The sequence below is a fragment of the Pseudophryne corroboree genome, chromosome 4 (assembly GCF_028390025.1).
Source record: "Pseudophryne corroboree isolate aPseCor3 chromosome 4, aPseCor3.hap2, whole genome shotgun sequence".
Lineage (NCBI taxonomy): Eukaryota > Metazoa > Chordata > Amphibia > Anura > Myobatrachidae > Pseudophryne > Pseudophryne corroboree.
Window position 1 is genome coordinate 702,177,769 of NC_086447.1, and position 7,424 is coordinate 702,185,192.

Genomic DNA, 7,424 nt, shown 5'->3' on the forward strand with positions numbered 1-7,424 from the left:
AGAAGCTAAGATTCACTCCCAGTAGGCGGCGGCTTAGCGTGTGTAACTCTGCTAAATTCGCCTTGCGACCGATCAACTCGGAATGAGGGCCATGGTTTTGCCCAACTGCTAACACATTTGCTGCTGCGATCAACCCAGAATTAGGCCCAACATACCTTGAGATCACTAAGCCTTAAAGAATTGGGTTAAGGATGCCGCACAGGACTGAGTGATGTTTTAATGAATAAATGATTTGAGTATGTTTCCAAGAAAACCGACCAACCAGAAAAAACTTCCGGAATTTATCATCATCTACCATTGAGAAGAAAAATTTCTATAGGTAGAAAAAAAGGTGATTGTCGATGGTGCTCCCATAGGTCTAATACATAGGTAATAAAGGGAAGAAAGGCAAGAAAAAAATGACCTTTGTTGGGAGCACTCACTCTTGGAAACAGTTATGATTTGGATTATGCGTAATAATGTAAATATGAGATAATTAAAACGTAACCTTTAATAATCTTGAAATAAGATAAGAGTACACCAGAATATTTTTAATATTATGTTTAAAAATGTGGTTAAACAATGTAAACCATCGGTTAGAAACTACGACTGTGAATATCTAGATGAATAAATAAGGCAAAAAATACCAAGCCCTCCAGGCATTAATTTATAAGGTTAGTGCAATAGCCGATGTATTGCCGTCAAAAAACCTACAACACCTGGTATTCCTTAGTGGTCAACCACCTAAGTACTGACCAGGCCCAACACCGTATTGCTTCCAAGATCAGACGAGATTGGGCATGCGCGGTGTGGTATGGTAGTAGATTTAATAAGGCAAAAAACCTGCAGCTGGTATGCAGCTATTGGATACACCATAAGCCTGGTTATTATGATGGGCAAATGATCTCTTGATAGAGAAACATATGTTTGACCGTCATTGCACCAAATTGTACCCCAAATGTATAGGTATACGAAGGTTTAAATCATGTGGTCAATAAATTTTGCCAACAGGAACCGCCTGTATGTTGCTTTTTTTGTGCTGTGCAACATCATTCAGAATGGGTTTTTTTGGTAAGGCAAATATAAACCCTTGTTATACTGAGGACATGCCAAAAAAAGTGATAAACATCAAAGCAAAAATATGTTTGAAGTGATATAATATAATTGAAGCTGAAATGATCTAGAAAATTCCACCTTCATCCCCCTCCACCCTCACAAAAAGTATAAGGCAGGGAGTGGAGATGGACCAGAAAACATATTTGTCAGCTGAAAAGACAGATTTAGGGAGTGGATAAAGTAGATAGGAAATATATCTCCAGAGACACAATCTCTATTATCCACAAAGAGGCTAACTAACACAGTAGAGCCTGAAATACCAAGTACTGTCTTTGTAACAATATTGTTGAGCTGATATGCTTACAATAAAAAACAGTGATGCATGTATCCACAGTGTATCCACAATGTATCAGTCAAAATTGTAACATAAGTCCATACCAGGTATCATTTATGCTGTAATAGCAAAGGGTATATACATTAATTTTTTGCCTGTATTTGAAACCTGTGTGACAAAAATTGTGTGAGAAAACGGTGCTGAATTATCAGGGAAAAGAGAGTGACAATACCTGTACTATGGTTGCCACAACCCTAATCAGCAGCAGATTATTCCTGATTATATTATGTCAGCCACATGAAGACACAGAATTGTCAAATATCACTTTTTTCTTGCCTTTCTTCCCTTGATCACTAAGCCTTATAATAAAGGTATGTAACTTTATCACTAACCAATTGCAACTCTCAGCCAAAAAGATCAATAAAGCTAGAGCAACAGACATAAATAAATTAAGTGTTAATTGTAAAGAAATTAAAGCAATTTATTTTGCTGGTAATGATAGCATAAGGTAAGGGTTCTTTTTATATTGTAAAAGCTGCTCTCTTGCCAAAATGTTAAGTTCTTTTCAGTAGCTATTTCTCATGGAGAGAAGCTATCCTCTGTCACCTGGTACCCTCACGGCACACATCCCATTCCCTGTCCCAGTGGATAGTAGTCACCCTCTAAACATATGACCACCATTTACGACAGACAGGATTAGTGCTGCCATATACAGACACCATTGATGACCGCCATATAATATAGACAGCATTAAACTCCTAATTACACACATCAATGTCATAAAAATCTTTATCCTAATTAACATCATTAAATCATTAACCCCTTACTCCCTATTATTACCTACCATAAACTACAGTATACCCAACCACCACCCTCCTCCCTCACTCTAACATAGAAACATAGAATTTGACGGCAAATTAGAACCACTTGGCCCATCTAGTCTGCCCCTTTTTTAACTTTATTATTACCTTATACCCTATTTGATTCTTATTTCTTTGTTGTGTAAGAGGTGCGGCGGTGCGTGTGGTGGTGCCTGCTGCCGTGCAGGTGTAGCTTCGGTACTCACCAGGCGCCGCTCTCTCTCACCTTCAGGTACCGGAACCTTCAACGGACCTGGCAATCTTCGGTCGGATCCGGACACGACGATTCCCTCTCGGAGCTGACTGACGACCAAGCTGAGGAGAAAATAGTTTACCTTAAGGGGGGTATCAACCCTTCTTCCACCGGAAAAGGGGATACCCCAGGGGTGACAGCGACCTTCACCGGTTGGGTGAAAGGTCATCACTGGCACAAAGCCTCAGCCACCCAGATTTCACACACTCGCGCTCTCGTACGTAGTGTGATGAAGGGGATTCTCACGTCCGTGAGCAATCCCGATTCCGGCACTCGGGGACAGACAAGGGACAAACGCACACAGATGCTACTCACCGTTACAAGTCTTGCACTCCGATCTTCTCCACTTACAGGTCCCTGTAAGGAGGTAAAGAGAAAACAGCCGTGCAGGGCCAAGAACTACCCTAGTGTGCGTCCGCTACACTAGCTACATAAACAGAGCCCTCAAACTAGCTTGTGTGGGTGGTGCAACACAACTATGCACAAACTTAAAACAAACAGACACTTTGCCCTGCACGGTGACAACATACATCACAATATCGGATTACAAGATCCCACGGTGCTGTCCCTTTAAATCCCTACCTACCGCTGGAAGGGGGTTGGTGCCACACAGCCTGCCCACCTAAACACCTCAGGGTGGTCCGGGCCTAGTGCCCAGTGCCACCTTTATTCACCTTGGGGGGGGGGGTACTTACTCACTGGGCCTAGCGCCCCCTGACTGCGCACAGGCCGGAGGCCTGACTTCACCCACGGGCCTAGCGCCCGCCTAACTTTTTGCCCGTTGGGTGACCTGGGCCTGGTGCCCAGGGTCACCTTATGTTACCCTAATTGGCCAAAATACAATAGGGCCTAATGCCCTCTAATGTCCCCACAGGCCTATTGCCTGGATTGCCGCTCGGGCCTAATGCCCGCCTATCTTGCGCCACGGGCCGGGGCGACTAAATGTGGCCGCGGGCCTAGCGCCCGGCTAACAGGGCCACGAGCCCGACAATGTGCCCACAGGCCGGGAGGGCCCGACTACGTGCCCACAGGCCGGAAGGGCCTGACTGTGCCCACGGGCCTAATGCCCGAACACCCGGTGGTCTAGGGAGGAGCGGGTACAGGGGCACCTGAGAAGGGCCTACCTGACCCGCTGGGAGAGGCACCAGGGGGGAGCTTCGTCAGCTCTCGTACTTCCCACCCCTGGTGACCTCTCCGGCGCTCTTTTTCAATCTTCGGCCGCTGGCCCGTCCTGGCCAGCGGCACCGCCGTCGCCTCACCGCGTCCAGCCACCGCTGGACATCTTCTTTCCCGCCCTTGGAGTCTTCCGGCATCTTCCGCGGCAACCAGAGCTCTTCTTTCCGCGGCCGTCGTCTTCTCTCTCGCGCCGACTTCCTCCTCTGGGTCCCGGCCGCTTCTTCTTCCGCGCTCTTCCATGCGCTTCTCGTCCTCTTCGGCTCCCGCCCGGCGTCTGACGTCAGACGCCGGGGGCGGGGCCTATGACGCTGCGAGCGCCGATTGGCTCGCCACGCCCGCCTCTGATTGGCCTTTTCCCTGCACCGGACCGGAGGCTGCGGAGGAGTTTAAATGTTGGCGCCAACATTTAAACTCCTCCGCAGCCTCCGGTCCGGTGCAGGGAAAAGGGTAATCCCTGCACAGGACACCCGCCGCTCCTGCACACTGATAGGCGCTAGGGACAGACAAGCTGTCCCAGTGCTGTAAGAGACGCCCTCCCGTAGGTGGAATGTGTCCTGTAAAACAGGACACATCTTCACAGTTGAATCTGTCAATCTCTTGTAGCAGCCATACAGTAGTGCTCAGGAAGCTGCTGTCTGTCAGGAACGTTTCGGCAAGGCTGCTGTTGTCAGTGAGGTGGAGGCGGGGCCATACATGGGAGACAGGGGTCAAACAGACTATTGCTGCGGAGCCCATACCCTGAGATGGGATAACTAGTTGGCCCATCCACCATACTCCCAAGCATCATAGCTGAAGCAGCTACAACTCTGGCTCCTCTAGATGTCCCTCCTTCTGTCACCCAGGACACATGCCTCAGCTGACACCTCCAAGCTGCGCTCCTGCATTTGTCCTTATACTGTAATTAGTCTTCAATTTTCTTATATTCTTTTTGGACTAGTTTTATGTGTGTTTATCATTGCTAGTCATTTTATTGTAAATCATTTTTAATTATTAAGTATTTTCTGGGATTTCCTTTGGATAACACATTCCAGATAGATACTTTGTGATGGACCTCCTCACAGAGCTCCTCTATTTCTTTGATGATTGGTGTCATTTTACCTATATATCTCAGGACGATCTTACTGGACTTACTGTATATCTAGCAGGTGCCATCTGCTTGGCCGTATTAAAGCTGTCCCTGTGGAATATTGTTTTCCTTTCCCCTGGGTCTGGCCCCATCTTTGTGGCCTACAGAGGCAGCTTATCTGACTGACCACAGCTGTTATGCTGAGAGCTCAGGAATCACTTCTTAACTGGTGGATCTTATATTCCACCTATATCCCACTATTTCCAGTCACACGACTGTCCCTTCTGCCATTAGACATTTCTGTGTCATTGTGCCTGGGAGCTGTCTCACCCCTGTGAAGCAGCAGGTCTTCAGTGTTATCTGAAAGCACTATCTGAGTGGGTTTTTATGCTGCACCGCGTTCCCTGCACAGGTCTTTGTTGGACTGAATTCTGCCAGCCTTTGTTATTAAGTGGCTGCTAATTTCCCAGCTGGATATTTCTACCACTGGCCATAGTTCTGTGCATCTTCGACTCCTTTAATCTTACTTTGCTTTACTTCTCCCTAATCTGCCTACCCTGTAGCTGTTGGGGCATCTACTTTATATGTCAACAGAGGCTTCACGAACCCTTTTGTTGTGTCTGCTGTAATACTACCTGTGCACCCTTACTGCAGCCGACCCGATACTATGCTTAGTAATTCCATTTTCCTATCCAAGAGTTGTGTGTGTGTAAAATCAGAATATACCTGTCTTCTACCATCCAGGGATTAGCCGTGCGCCGCTAGGGAAAAGAATGTGATTAAGCTAATTATTGTATCCCAATGTATTTATTTATCAAACTTATTGTTTGCCTTGTATAATACTTATAGGGGTGTGGAGGTACCAGTCAGGATAGTACAGTATGGTATAATTAAGTACAGACAGCCTCGGTTTTTTATATATGCCTGTGGCATCTGACTAAAGGTATCAGGCTTTTAGCCACAGCAAAATACTGCAGTCAATACTGACAGTTGAAAGGAGCAGATAGTTGTTCATACAATCAGATGTGCAGAGATACCAGCTAGCATAGTACAGAGCAAAACTATGCGGTAATATGTAACACGGTCAACCCTGGTTCTCTACATATGCCTGTGACAATAGACGTAGTTACAGAATAGTATATGCAAATACCATGCGAATACTGATAATATAAAGGAGGAGATAATTGTTCCACACTATTATATTTGCACAACAGCTCCCAAAATACCCCGTGGCACATGTGCACTGTGATTATATCCAAGTGCTGTCTCCCTGACACAGGATACCAAGTACAACTACTGTCAGCACACAATTAAGCACTAGTTGAATATAGATGCATTATTTCTTATTTGGGACTATACAGCACACGAATATACAACAATCCAAGCAGGAGAATATAAATTGATCTTTCTCAGAAAGGTGTGTGTGTGATCATTGTGTAATGATATCAGCTTGAAAGGCTGTATAACATAATAAAGAAATCTTGCACGCATGCACTATACAGATACATGTGACTGCTTGGTTATAATATAGATCTTAATGTGTATTGTGCTCATAATAAGAAACCACCTCTAACCATACTGTATTTAGTAAGAGATGCTGCAGCTCTCCATTCACAAGATAGTATGGTTACAACATAGTTAAGGTGTGTACACATGGTGAGATTTATCTGTCCAATCTGTCTGGTGAGAACAAAAATCTGGTAATGGATGAGAGCAAATGACAATAGACCATTTGCTCCCAACCACCGGAAAATAGACAATGGTTGTTCAAACAAATAGGTTAAATCAGTTTGTTTGGAAAAATGTGTTAAATCAATAGTTTTAATCCATTTTCCAGTGTTTGGGAGAAAATGGTTGATTGTCATTTGCTCTCATCCATTGCCAGATTTTTGTTCTCACCAGACAGGATGGACAGATAAATCTCACCATGTGTACACGCCTTTAGATATCGTGCTTAAAATTAGCAACATTTGTATCGAGACAGCACTCTGGGACCAGGTGCAACATTTAAAAGTATCTCTGATAGGATTGAAGCACAGAATATCTGTACTGGGAATCCTTGCCCTTATCAAAAATAACAGAAGGCTTACATATAAATCAGGAGCAAATTTTATTCACAATAATACAATAAGGTTGTTATAGATTTATGAGGAATTTTATCAATCAGGGATTATCACATTAAGAATACACAAATAGATATACATATATCCCACTTCTTTTCTTCTTAGAAATATAACATTGGAATATAAAGCTATATAAAACATCAATAAATGACAGGCGGCACACGGCTCTGATTTTAATCTTCTTTATTGTTTGACACTAGGACAAATAAACTTTTTCTTTTCTTTATTTGTCCATTTTTCTGATTCACGTCTATCATTCTATATTGTTTTTATATTTCACTTTTACGGCCCAATTTAGGGTCATAATACTTCATATGGGACATCAATAAAGTTCATTTATTCCATATGGGTATTGGCAGGTAATATAAATCAAGTGTTAATATAGATATATATAAAAAAAAAGTATAGAAACACAGATTTAATACCAAAAATCCTTATTGGTCTTGGGAAAGAGTGCACCCAGAGAAACTGATCCCCTTTTTCCTTACCTTGTTCTACCATCCAGGTCCAGGGTTTCGTTCCATAAACTTTCCTTATACTGGAGATGTCTCCTGCTGTCTTTACTGGGGGACAGCTG

The 7,424-nt window shown here is 43.9% G+C and overlaps 1 pseudogene; it reads right to left on the minus strand.

The window, feature by feature from the left end:
* Positions 1–686: 686 nt before the first annotated feature.
* LOC134911992 (5S ribosomal RNA) lies at positions 687–805 on the minus strand (annotated as a pseudogene).
* Between the last annotated feature and the right edge of the window lie 6,619 nt (positions 806–7,424).